We start from the raw sequence: 14,358 nt of genomic DNA on the forward strand, positions 1-14,358 counted from the left end.
TAGAGCCTGAGTTTGAGGCTGCAGTGAGCTATGTTCCCAATACTGCACTCCAGCTTGGGCAACAGAGTGAGACCCTGTCTCAAAATAAAACAAAACAAATAAACAAAAAAGCCTTTACCTGCTCCCAATCTTAGAACATCCCATCAGCAGAAGCAGGATGTGGACTCAATAGAGAGCTAGCTTAGCGATGGTGCAGAGTTTAGCCACACCCGCTCTTCCTCAGTGTTCTCAAAATAGGAAAATAAGGGAATTAATTATAAGGAGAGGGAATAAGCAATGACATTTTCATATAACATTTTCATTTCAGTAAAAAATGGCAATACCTTTTTTAGATCTCTTACTATACATAATACATACATATATATATATACACACACATATATTTTTTAGATGGAGTTTCGCTCCTGTCGCCCAGGCTGGAGTGCAATGGCACAATCTTGGCTCACTACAACCTTCATCTCCCGGGTTCCAGTGATTCCCCTGCCTCAGCCACACAAGTAGCTAGGATTACAGACATGCGCCACCACACTGGTCTAATTTTTGTATTTTTAGTAGAGATGGGGGTTTCACCATGTTAGTCAGCCTGGTCTCAAACTCCTGACCTCAGATGATCTACCCACCTCGGCCTCCCAAAGTGCTGGAATTACAGGTGTGAGCCACCGAGCCCAGCCCCTGTAAAATATTAAACCAACAATCGTCTTCACAATGGAGGTGGATTTACCATGAAGCCAGTGAAACACCTAACCTGCACAGACTCCCCTTCTAAGACTCTGTCCCTAATTTCATGTTACTTTTCTTAAAGGAGCCCCTACAGTGTATACAGTAGAAGCTTCAGACTGGACAACATCTAGCCCATCTCTACTCACAAGTTTATAAGCAAATTAAAAATCACCAGGCATTTACTAGCCTTTATTATATATTTTCAGACAACCACAGAGCCACAGAAATCCTTGAAATATGGTTTCAAGGGAAATAATGTCTGGCATTTCAATGCATTTCTAAAAGCCAACGTCTTTATCTTCAGACTAGCTATTCCTTTTTCACTTCTCTGTTGGTTTAAACAGTATTATCATTTCCCTCCATCACCTGGTAATAATCATATGGTCTCAAATTTAAGCACAATAATTTTCAAGCTACCATTTCTCTCAGTTAACTATTACTGATCACTGGTGCTACGGATAGAGAGTGCTGGATTTAAGTATAAGATAGACCTGAGTTCAAATTCCAGCATAGATATTCACTAGTTACGTGACCTTTGGCAGTTAACATCTTGAAACTCAGTTTTCTCAACTGTAAAAACAAGGGTGATTCTACCCACCTAATTGAATTGTAATGAATGTAAAGTACTTAGCACAGTACTAAATGCATTTGAAACATCACAAATACAGTCCAAATTTCATCTTAAACAATTACTTTCATATGTCTTCCCTATCAGCTTTTAACTACATCTTCCAAACAGAAGGAAGGATAACTTATTTAAGATAATGATGCTTTATCTCATCTTATTCCTCTTGCCTATGTATCCATAGGAGATAAAAATAGAGAAGTGTCAAATATTAGTACCAACTATTACATGGATATGGATTACCCTAATCTACATAGCTCCCACGCTGATCTTTCCCACAAATTTCAGTGCCACATGTTAAAATTTACTTCTGGGGATTCACCTAGACACTTTCCTGGCATCTCAATACATTTCTAAAAGCCAACACCTTTCTCTTACGATTAGCTATTCCTTTTTCATTTCTCTATTGGTTTAAACAGTGTTACCATTCCCTCCATCACCTGATAGTAATAATGTGGTCTCAAATTTAAGCACAATAATTGTCAAGGAAACTCTATATTGTGCTTCATATGCTTCTTTGAAAGGAGTCAGTTATTTTTGGCCCAGTGTTTTTTTCTGTTGTTGTTGTGGTTTCTTTCCCCACCTTGAGTCCTCACCATCCAAGCTCAGTCTTTGGATCTATCTACACTTACTCTTGAGGAGCTCCCTACTAGTGCCATGAACATAAATATTATCCACATGTTGATTACCCCAATTTTAGGTTTGGCTATTCAGCTTCTCCACTTGAATATATAAATAGGTAATTCAACTTAACATGTCCTAAACTGAACCCTTGATTCGTTACTCCTAACCTCTCCTGATCCGCAAATGGTAACTCCACTCATCCAGGTGCTTCAAGGCCAAAACCTTTGCATAATCCTTAGTTTCTATTTCTCTCGACCGCCAGGCCCACACCAGGAAGTCATTTTGCCTCTACCATTTAAATGAATCCAAACCTTGACTGTATCTCAACCTCCACCACTATACCCTAGTCCAAGCCACCATTATTCTCATCTGATGTATTGCAAAAGTCTCCTAACTAGTCAGTGTGTTTCTACCCATGCCCTTCCAGTAATCTTTACTAAACATGGGAGCCAAAGCAATCCTTTGGAAGTTAGAAAGAATCCAATGGCTTCCCTTCTCACCTGGAATAAAATCCAAAGCCTTTGTCATAACCTATGAACTCTCCAGGCTCTGATCTCGGGTTCTATGCACTTTTTCCTAGGCCCGTCATCCTCATCCAGCCATACTGGCCTCCTTGCTTTTCCTTACACAACCTTCTGTTTGCTTTTTCTGAAGTACTCCTTTCTGAGACACACATCACTTGTTCTCTGACTTTAGTGCTCCCTGAAATATCACCTTATCAGACAGGCCTTCTTGACAACCTTCTATTAAAAAGTCCTCCCTGTCCCTTCCCTAACATTCATTCTTTGTCTCCTTTCCCTGCTCTACTTTTCTTCTCAGCACTTATCACTAGAATGTTAGACCTTAGAAAGTGAGACTCAATTGATTTCATTCATTACCATATCCTCGATACCTAGCACATGAGTGAATGTTGCATGAATGAGTGCTCAGAGTCACATGATCACACCCAAATTCATTAGAACCTTGTCTGAGCGGCCATATGGAGCTTTGTAAATGAGGTTGAAATCAAGGGCTGTGAAAGGAGGCATATCCGAATTGGACTCCTGATTCTATCACATATTGGCTAACTCCGTTTCTTGACATTGCTAAGTTTCAGTTTCCTCATCTATAAAATGGGGGCAATCGTATTACATATTCTAGCTGTTCTAAGGGTTACATGGACATGAGAAGTGTCTAACACAAAGTGTGTTCTTAAAGTCAATGTTATTATTTCCATTGCATCAGGACATAGGGCAATTAAATGACTTGCCCCAAGTTCTAAACAATAACTGACAAAGCCAGGGCGCAAACTTGGTTCTTTTGAACGTCCAGTTGAAATTTTAGGGTACAATATTCTTTTCAGCCCTAGAACCCATAGGGCACTTGGTGGACTGTTAATCCATAAAGAGTCCATCATAAATATAACTAACTGACTACACAAGTGAAGAGTTACTTCAATAAAAGGAAGAACTGTGGAATTGTGTTTTCTATATTTTCATATAATAATATGTATATTTGAAATAGTAGCAAAACACAGCAATACAGTACTATTAGCTGTAATGCCATATTGACTATAAAAGTTGTACATTAAATAAATGAAATTTAAAATACACAAGAAATCATAATGCTTGTTTCTAAATACAGCCATTACAAACACTTTAGGGTGTATCTTTCCAACTTTTTTCTAAAAACACACATTTTTTAATCAAGATACAATCATACTGTTCATAATGTTTTTAACTGATTTGTTTCATTTAAGATATCTCATGGTCATTGTTCTATGTGAAAAAATATAGTTCTACCACAAGTGATTATGATATATTGATATGTATTTAATCATATAGCTAGAGCATTATGTATGTATGTATTTAATTATCTATCAAATGATGTTTAGGTGGCTTTTAGTTTTGGGAAATCAAACATTATTACTTATCTTTGTGAATAATTATCTGCTTAGGGTAAATTCCTAAAATTTTGACACATGCCATCAAATTACCTCCAGCAAGACTGATCCTATTTACATTCTCATTAATGGCACTGAGAAAATGTAAAGCTAAATCTAGTGAAAGTTTGCTAAGACTTGTCTTTTTTCTCCTTTTAAATCAAAGCATGGGGGCATTTTTTTTATTACATTTTTTTCTTCTTCTTTTTTTAAGAGACAGAATCTTGCTCTGTCATCCAGACTGCAGGGCAGTGATGTGATCAGGGCTCACTGCAGCCTTCAAATCAGACTCAAGCAATCCTCCCGCCTCAGCCTTCTGAGTCACTGGAATAACAGGTATGTGCCACTGGGCCTGGCTCTATATTTTCAGTATATTTAAGCCATGTCAAAGAAAATCATATACAAAATTAGATTTTTAACATAAAATGATAGCTTATTTTCAACTTCCTTTGGAGTCTCTATCTGCATTGAAGATATGTGAGATTCATGCAGGTGAATTAGTTTACTTAATTCTTTTTTTAATTTTTGCCATTGCCACAGTTCTATTATCTTGCTAATGCCTGTGATTTAGTGCATAGTTAGGTAATTTACCCTTCATTTAAGAAATGACGGGATTGTCTTTATTTCTATAATAATTGCATTCCTTCTGGACTCTAAGGACCACGAAATGATGACTGTTTATTGCTGCTCTCCACCTCTAGCATAGTGCCTAGCACACAGTCAGCACTGGATGGGCATTTGTTGGATTGTTGAATTGTCTTCTTTGTAGTCAACCACTTTTTTCCTTGCTGGTACATTTCTCAATTTTGTTGTTACTTATGTTTTTAAAAAGTAACAAAAAGGAAATGTGTATTGGGGTGGGGAGTAGGGATCCAGTTGCTTTCTCAATCTTTGAAAGAAATTATAGTGTTTTAATCTATTTGAAAATATGCTTTGTATGTTTGAAAAACATAATCATTTATAATAACATTCTTTGAGCTCTAGCTATTACATAGTAAATATAACTCTTACAATCTTGGGGGGCAGGAGTCATTTTATCTTGAATCTGCATTTTCAATGCTTAAATCAATCACCTATCATATTGGTGTTCTACTGAAACTTATGCAAATGTATGCATATTCCTTTTTAAAAATAATTCCTCCTCTTTGGTGCTGTGCTCATTCTCCTTTATATCTTTCATATTTTTCTATCATTATAATTAATGACTTCATGTCAGAACACTTTAAGGAAGTTGCTCTATTCATTTACTTGCCTAAATCATCCTCCTACTTGATGTCTAATTTACATGATTTAAAATTTCCAAATTGCCTGTAAACAGTCTTTTCCTGCTTAATAGCATCTTTCCTTGTTTCCATACCAACTTAGAAACACCTGCTGAAACAGAAAGGTAAACAAGCCAGAGTCTAAGAGTTTGCAGTCGTGTTTAATATACGGTCATAAAAATGAGTCAGCCAATGCAGTTTCCATACACGAAAAGGCGAGAATACAGAGCAGTCATTTGCCATGCCATACATGTACATTTCAATCCACATTCTGGAAAGCACCCGCAGTTTAAAGTTAGTATTTGCAAAACAGGCCAATATGGTTTATTTCAGGACACCGACAGTTTTGAAATGGCTGCTATACTAACCTTGACTGGTCAGAATACCCCAGCTAGCTTTTTGTTTAGAAGAACATTCCTCTCTACTCGCTAGCCTTCTTTTCGTGAGGACCTGCTGAATGTAGTTCATTTCAACAGCAATATCTGCGGACATAGTTTGGTTGACGTTTTTTGTCTGTGACAGCCAGGTGTCATAACTGCAAGTGTTCTAGCAAGAGGAAATATCAGTGTCTGGATTTCTAACTATTTTTTCCTTCCCTTCAGACTTTCACAGAGGTTCCTGTGTGCTAACCTGAGAATGTCTTCAAAATTGAACTCTATTCATAAGCACTTGGAGCAGGGCTGGTAGGTGCAATGTGGGGGATGGGCCAGAAATGCTGGAGCATTTTCTATTTTTAAAGCAGAGACATGCTGCAGCGGGAAGTCTTTAACTGTTTGTGTGATATAGAAAGTAAAAAGTGGGTATAATTGCTTTTCCTAGTCGAAACAGGATAGAAATTAGTTCTATCGTTAAAAGATAAAAGCCTATTTAAATAACCTACAAATCAATCAAATGTAAAATTGCCTGTTGATAATGACTGCAGACAGAATATTGCAGTCAGAAAGCTCAGTAGTGATCAGTGACCAGGTTAGCCTTTCTCCTTCATCCTCAGATGCAAGTATGAGATGTGCATTAGGGCTGGGCACGGTGGCTCACGCCTGTAATCCCAGCACTTTGAGAAGCCGAGGCAGGCAGAGCACCTGAAGTCAGGGGTTAGAGACCAGCCTGGCCAACGTGGTGAAACCCCGTCTCTACTAAAAATACAAAAATTAGCTGGACATGGAGACAGGGCGCTTGTAGTCCCAGCTACTTGGAAGGCTGAGACAGGAGAATCACTTGAACCTGGGAGGCAGAGATCGCGCCACTGCACTCCAGCCTGAGTGACAAGAGGGAGACTCCGTCTCAAAAAAAAAAAAAAAAAAAAAAAAAAGGCACGTTACGGTCAGCTGGTAGCCAGCTCATGTTTTCATTTTGCAAGGATCTAAGTTTAGAATTGCCTTCACTACAAAATCACAGTCCTCTTATTTATATAGGCGCAGCTCACTATTGTGATTTTTCTAGAGGTCATTTCTAAATCAAAAGACGTCAGCAGTCAATTTAAATACAGCTGAGATTGTTCACCCTAAAAGGCAGAGGAAAGGGTAGTTGGCAAGATGAGAGGAAAAACCAAACATGTGCCTGGTATTTTTTGCTGGCCTATAAAGTTGAAAAAGGCACACAGTCTATGATGGAATCAAGAGCAGTGACCGAACTATGATAGGACTCCAAGGATTAAGTGAGCTGGTGATCACGTTACAGAGTATTAACATACTGAAGTCTGTCTTGCTGAAATATGGTGACGGATTCTGTTATGTCTTTTTTCATCAGTATTTTTAAGGCTCTACCTTATTCTAGTATATAAAAGGAAAAAGAATTACTGGGGATATTGTCTTCATGTAACAAGCAAGAGAAAAAAATTACGACGATAATTCTTTCCTAGGTACTAACCTATTTGCTGCCATATTACATTGCCAATGTTTACCTCAAGTTATCACTAATGAATACCATACATATCTTTTCCTTATCTTGAATTAAGTTCTAATCCTACCAGCTGTTTGTGTGACCTGGGGCAAGTAGCTTAATGACACCAAAGTTTCCTTCTCTATAAAATGAAGAGCTTGGATGTGACCAGATTCTATGACTAACACACAAAGGGTAAGAGAGTGTGTGAGCTGTAGACATATTATATGACCACAGAAGACGCCAGATACTCCCAATGAAACTGAAACTCAGAGCCAGCTTGGCCCAGGCTATTTGTATGGGTGGCACACATTACTAGGTGAAGTTAGAAAAGATTGAAGGGGCCTATTCAGTCCAGTATATTTACATGAAGCAATTGTCATTCCCCACTGGCTCTTTGTCACCTGGTTTGTACTCATAAGGGGAGTACGGTAATCTACACAAACCATACAGTAAAAGTAAATTTTAATTTTTGTTTAAAATTAAATTAAAATTTTCAATTTTAAGCTTATGCTCATTATTCTATAACAACAAAAGCTTTATGCTTTTGAATAATGCATATTCCTACAGAATGCATAATAATGCATAATAATATTCCTACAGAATATATGTAGGAAGTTTTATCATAAGTATTGTGACAATTTTTGTCTTATCATCAGTACTGTGACAATGTTTGTTCTGAAAACAATTTTAGACACCGTGTATTATAATGATCTATTTCTCTGTCTGTCTCCCCCACTGGGTTGGGCACTGATCACAGAGACTGAGTCTATACAGCTGTTATTGCACAGGTCTAAGTACTATATCTCTTAAGCCATGGGCACTAGAAGAGTTGTTAAAGAGTAATTCGAATATGGAATTTCCTAGAATGCTTTAAGAAGGCTTTCTGTAGTCCTTAATGGTAGTAAACAAATTTCCAGGGAAGTGAGGAAAAAAGAAGCCAATGGATTTGAGCATAACTCACATTTATTGAACTGGGACATGTGCTGGGCTTCAGGAGATGCCTTAGTCCACAAATCCATCAAATGTAAAATTGCCTGTTGATAATGACTGCAGATAGAATATTGCAACCAGAAAGCTGAATTTGTGGACTAAGGAGAACCTATCAATACTTAATTCTTCTAAAAATTTAAAATGGATCAAAAGCAAAAGTAATTTTTAAAACTCACTCCATGGAATTGGAGGAAAATGGTATATGGTTAATTCACTAGAAAATGACAAGGAACAGAAGAGTGAATAGACTGAGTGTCCTCAGTGTATGTTCTGTGTGCTCAGCTGTATGGATTCATTAAAAATAAATGCACAGTGAATGAACGTGTTATGGAAAGAATTGTTTAAATGCTGGATAGCTATGTTTGTACATATAAGAGAGCACTGCGAAATCTCGAGATATCTAGAAGAACATTAAGCCCTATGAGTGGGCAGAAGTTTTAAAGAGAGCTAGTATCAGATAAAACACTAGGAAAATACTAAAAATTACATTCTATAGAAGATAATGGACTCTGAATTATTATGGCTCAGAAAAAGCATCTAAGATATACCATAGATGAGGGATGGCCTAATGTTACTACCGACAAGGACTAAAAATGTTAAACCTTGTAGGATATGAAACAAAGGCAATTCTATCCACCCGCCTCAGCCTCCCAAAGTGCTGGGATTACAGGGACTATTGTATTTCCATTTTAACCATTGCTAATGTCCCTGAAAACACGGGGACCTGTGTCTGGTTCGGTCACTAATCCTCAGTGGGAAAGTGATGTTTAAGCTGGAAAAGTTTCAAAGAAGGGCACCGGAAACCGTCAAAGACACGAAGATACTTCTGAAAAGTTTCAAAGAAGGGCACCGGAAACCGTCAAAGACATGAAGACACTTCTGAAAAGTTTCAAAGAAGGGCACCGGAAACCGTCAAAGACACGAAGATACTTCTGAAAAGTTTCAAAGAAGGGCACCGGAAACCGTCAAAGACATGAAGACACTTCTGAAAAGTTTCAAAGAAGGGCACCGGAAACCGTCAAAGACATGAAGACACTTCTGCAGCAGAGAAATCTTAAAACTTTTAGATGTTCCAAACTGGAAAGTTGAAATCTAAGAGGCGTTTGGACAGAAAGCTACATAATTATGGAAGGCGTAGTTAAAAGTGAATAAACGTTTTCAAGAAATTCTGAAAAACTGGAAAGCAAGATCACCTTCTGACAATTTTTAAAGCTAAAATATTGGGGACACAAATTTAGCTTTTCTGACTTACACAACCAATCACAAACTTAGAGAGCTCACTGCTTCCAAGAAGTGGTATTTAGACAAATTAACAAATGAGTGATCCACAGATATGGATTTTTGAGGGTATACACCTGAGTTTGGGAACTTAAAAGTAATTGTTACTCCACTGTCAGAAAAAGAACATCAGGATAAATATATTCCTGCCTGAATCTGGGTTGGCAGTTTTCCCCATTTTTTACTACAAAAATTTCAAACATATATGCATATCCATACACAGTGTCAACAATTATCAACTTACAGTTAGTCTTGTTTCATCTATAACTCACCCACTTCCCCACAAAAACTCCTAGGATTATTTTGAAGCCAATCTCAGTATATAATTTCATCCATAAATATTTTAGTATTATTTCTAAAAGATGAGTATTCTTCATAATTATAACCATAATATAATCACAAAAACAGCAATACCATAATATTAACAAATACAGGTTAATAATTTTTATTTTCTGAAGAGCAGCTCAGTTCACAAACTGCCTTCAATAATGATACGTAAGTTGATATAACTTTTAAGTCCTTTATCTCAGGGCAAAAGTCTGTGATCATCTTTTCATTTCTGAATGTCTTTTTAAAAGTGTAAGATTCCTATCCTTAGAAAAAATGAATGTTTACTCCAAAATTACTATTAAGGGCTCACTAAGTAAAAAATAAAACCTTCTCCATAAATCATCACAAAGAAATCCTAAGGTTTTCTTTTACCTGTTAGTGCCAAATTTCCACCATTGCAAAGACGCATCTGGAACGGGCCATTATTCAGTTCTCAGAGGTTGTGTTGCTTTGGGTTTCTTTACAAGGCCATGCACTCATACAACCTTTAGGAGTCATGTCTGAGCTCAGTTCTTGCTCCATTTTATTTTTTATTCTACTTTACTTTGAGTACCTAAATCTGTTGGCCTAGTGGTAGTGAGTGAGGGCAGATGAGGTCTGAGGGTAAGCCTGACATAAGCATCTTGGAAAAAAATTGAGCAGTTGTTACCCAACAGTTAACCTTTGTTTCAAGGGTCATTCATTTCTCGTATAAAGGTTGCTGGGAAACTACAGATGTCAATCTTGCAGTGTGCGATGTCTCCTCTCCTACAGGAGAGAATGGAGTGGTTAGGAAAGGTTACAAGGGTCTGAAAAAAATTACAATTAGAGAAAATATGGGTGGAAGTGAGTGGTTGGGATTGAATGGGTTAGGTAAAGGATACAACCCTCTGAAAAATCATAATTTGAGAAAATATGATTGAGATCATTGCAAAACCACACATTTACCATCAGGGCCTAAATACTGTGGTGAACAATATTTTATTAGTATGTGTGTGCAAGGCTTTGAGAATAAATGTTATAGAAGAAGGCCTTTTCAACTTTGTCAACTTTGATACAAGTAAAAACACTGTAAGCATAGTATAAAATCCAATTAAATATAGTTTAAAATAATAATGTAATATGGTTTCACGAAATATATTTTTATTATAGATCCTGAAACAAAATGATAAAAGGGCTTCTGTTGAGGAAAATATATCTGTTCCCAATATCCAGGATACTGAACCAACAATAAACATTTCTTTTCCTTTAGCTGTTACTTAAGGATGATTTCTATCCTACTCAAATGTTTATCAATATTGAGAGCTAAAGGTTCTCAAAATGTTTAAAATATCTTGTATAACGTTAGAAAAGGTATTCCTGCTTTGGGAATATTTTAAACTACCTGAATAAGATTGATGATTTTTTTAAGGCACAAATAATCCCTCCATGCATAAATAAATAATAAAGTACAATTTTAATTCAAAATATCTAAATCCTTAAATCATGAGGGACCATCACAAACTGTACCAAGGTTTATTAATTTTTATTTGTGTAATGAATGAACGAGGTGAAATGTCAGTCATTCATTTACCCATTCGCTCAATATGTATCACGTGTCTAACATGTTTTATGTCCTGGGGACACACAGGTGAAAATAGTTGCTGCCTAGTTGAACCTTAAGCTCTTGGGAGACTTTTAGAATTGCGTGAACCTTAATCAAGCCATCCTCGTAAGCCTGAGAGTTAAAGGTTCTCAGAGTCACGACAAACTTAGCAAATTCCCATAGTTAGGTTATAGGGATGACCCCCTAATTGCTAACATTGTCCATAAAATATTTGATTTACATATCGTTTTCACTGATGGTAAATAAATTGTAGGTAGCACTCTAAAACAGTGAGTCCTAAAACAGAGGGCATGACTTTATTATAGACAGTACATTTTTATACTAAGATTTTTATGAAGCACAAAAGAATTCTGTGGAAAAGGAAAGCAAAAACTGTTTTTGCTATTGTTATCCTTAACATGGTATCCTTGAAAGCCTTTGGTTGGCATGTAAACTGTGAAATTAACAAATTTTGGCCAGGTGTGGTGGCTCAGGCCTGTAATCTCAGTACTTTGGGAGGCTGAGTCAGGCAGATCACCTGAAGTCAAGAGTTTGAGACCAACCTCATCAACATGGTGAAACCCCGTCTCTACTAAAAATACAAAAAGTAGTTGGACAAGGTGGTACATGCCTGTCATCCCAGCTACTCAGGAGGCTGAGACATGCGAATTGCTTGAACCGGGAGGCAGAGGTTGCAGTGAGCTGAGATCGTGCCACTGCACTCCAGTCTGAGCGACAGAGGAAGACTCTGTCTCAAAAAAAACAAGACAATGACAACAAAACACAAAACTATTTCACGTCCTTGATATGAAAAATATTAAAAAGAAAGATGTCATTGCAAAGAAAAAAATTAAACAAGCAAAAATCTAACCAAAAATATTGATTCTATTTTTGAAAATAGGACTTGACCTTTCAGCAGATTTCTGCTGAACATACAATATTTATAAGAAAATATATACTTCCTAAAAATGCCAATTTTATTTGTAACCAAAATACACAGAAATAAAAGTAGCTCTCATTGATATCGCTCCTTACAAATTTCACCTGCATCAGCAGTTTACCTACATTTGATATAACAAATGACTTTACAGTAGAGCTACAAACAGAACTATTGATTCCTGTATAGGAGAGTTGCCAGGAGCCTCAGCCCTGCAATCATACTGCCAATGGTGGGTCCATATCCCAGCTCAGCCACATATTAAATTTGTTACCTAAAAAAATTACTCAATCTCTTTGTGCTTTAATTTCATTATCTGGAAAATCAGGTTAACAATAGCACCTACTTCACAGAATTTGTGATTAATACATAACTGCAGAATTAGTACATTAATCAGAACACTGCCTGGTACACAGCCAGTCCTCCATTAATGTTGGCTTATGCATTATTCTTATCGGTGGTATAATGTAGATATAAATGCACCATTCATGCTTTCTTCTTCTAATCTTGTCTTTCTACTGACGGGTAAAGTTAAATAGCAAATTGAAAACTTACAACTCAAAAGCACTTTAGTTATTGGTAAACCCCACAAATGTTCATGGTTCATTGTTACTTGGTGCCTGTGGTGTACACAAAACAGCATCTTGGCATACTAGAGTAAGTTTGCCCCTTTGTATGCAAAATAAAACAAAGAAGAAAACAAATAAAAGCAAGCAAACAAGCAAAAACAGCCCATGAAAATGAAACAACCACCAAAAAACCCCACAACCTGAAGAGCTGTGGACTCAAAATACATCAAACCTATATCATGGGTGTGTCTACCCATGGCAAAGAAATCAGTGCTGGTTGACATCATATAGTATAACAGACCAGCCATTTTCATGTAACAGTCAAAAAATTTAGAGAGGGAAAGTATTTAAAATAGTAGAAATAAGAAAATTAAAGAATATCGGGTCTGGAAGAAGCCACAGATTTTGAAACAGTTTATAGCAGCAGTACTCTGGAAGGACAGAACTCTCCAGAATAGCCTTCTCAACAGTCCCTGGGTTCTCAAAGGTGTTGCTGATGGTGATGAAGCCAGATGACAGTCCCTAGGTGCAAGTTTCCTGGGTTGCTGGGCTGAATGAAGCACTTTTACTTAAGTTTTTCCCTAGATTAATTCCAGATTAACAGACAAAGGACTTAGTACAGTTTTTGTTAGTTAGTTGGTTAGTTTGTTTGTTTTGAGACGGAGTGTCCCTCTGTCTCCCAGGCTGGAGTGCAGTGGCTCACTGCAAACTCCACCTCCTGGGTTCAAATGATTCTCCTGCCTCAGCCTCCTGAGTAGCTGAGATTACAGGCATATGGCACCATGCCTGGCTAATTTTTGTTATTTTTAGTAAAGACGGGGTTTCACCATGATGGCCAGGCTGGTCTGGAACTCCTGACCTCGTGATCCGCCTGCCGTGGCCTCCCAAAGTGCTGGGATTACAGGCGTGAACCACCGCGCCTGGCCAGTACAGTTCTTAAATGTATCATAATGTACTATCATGTCTTATACTGAAAATGCCTTGATAAATTAAATTGTGATTACCCCAAGGTTTTCAGATGTTGATGTGAAAGTGTGTATAATTTAATCCATTACTTCATCATATCAATGTCTCTCCAAATTTTCTTTGACAATGTCTATATTCATTTATTTCCAATACATCATACTTGAATCAAAGGCCTAGGCCAAGTTACCATTATAGTATTTCTATATAATGGTTATTACTATAACTATAATAGTTATTTTATATATAATATACGTATATATATAAAAAAACTATAAGTATAATGGTTTTTCTCTTCACATTCATTCTGGCCTTCCTCTAATCCATTCTTTCCTTATTCATTAGGTGATCTGTCTGAGATTTGCTTCAAAATAATCCCAAGGTAACTTTTACAGGTTTGATTGGGTTCTACAAAAACAACTTTGTAGCTCCTAATAGAATATTGTTTTTCTGCTCAATTAATGGGACAGGATGCTATTTAAAACAGGATACCTTACCACAACAGATTTCTTAGAAAGCTTATTTGCTGATATTTTATTTAAGATTTTGCAGCTATATTCATGAGTGAGATTGACCTATAATTTTCCTTCCTCGTAGTGACCTTTCATATTCTCGTAATGTATCAGTTAAGGTTTAATCACTCTGGATGTTACAGAACAAGAGATTTATTATACCAATTATACCTTCTACATTT

General features: G+C 36.9%; 1 protein-coding gene across 1 annotated transcript in view; it reads right to left on the reverse strand.

Annotated features, from left to right (window-relative positions):
• ASB5 (ankyrin repeat and SOCS box containing 5) overlaps window positions 1-14,358 on the reverse strand; it is a 61,570-nt gene that overhangs the window by 17,579 nt on the left and 29,633 nt on the right. The gene's annotated exons all lie outside the window — the stretch shown is intronic.

Source organism: Chlorocebus sabaeus, chromosome 7, assembly GCF_047675955.1.
Source record: "Chlorocebus sabaeus isolate Y175 chromosome 7, mChlSab1.0.hap1, whole genome shotgun sequence".
Lineage (NCBI taxonomy): Eukaryota > Metazoa > Chordata > Mammalia > Primates > Cercopithecidae > Chlorocebus > Chlorocebus sabaeus.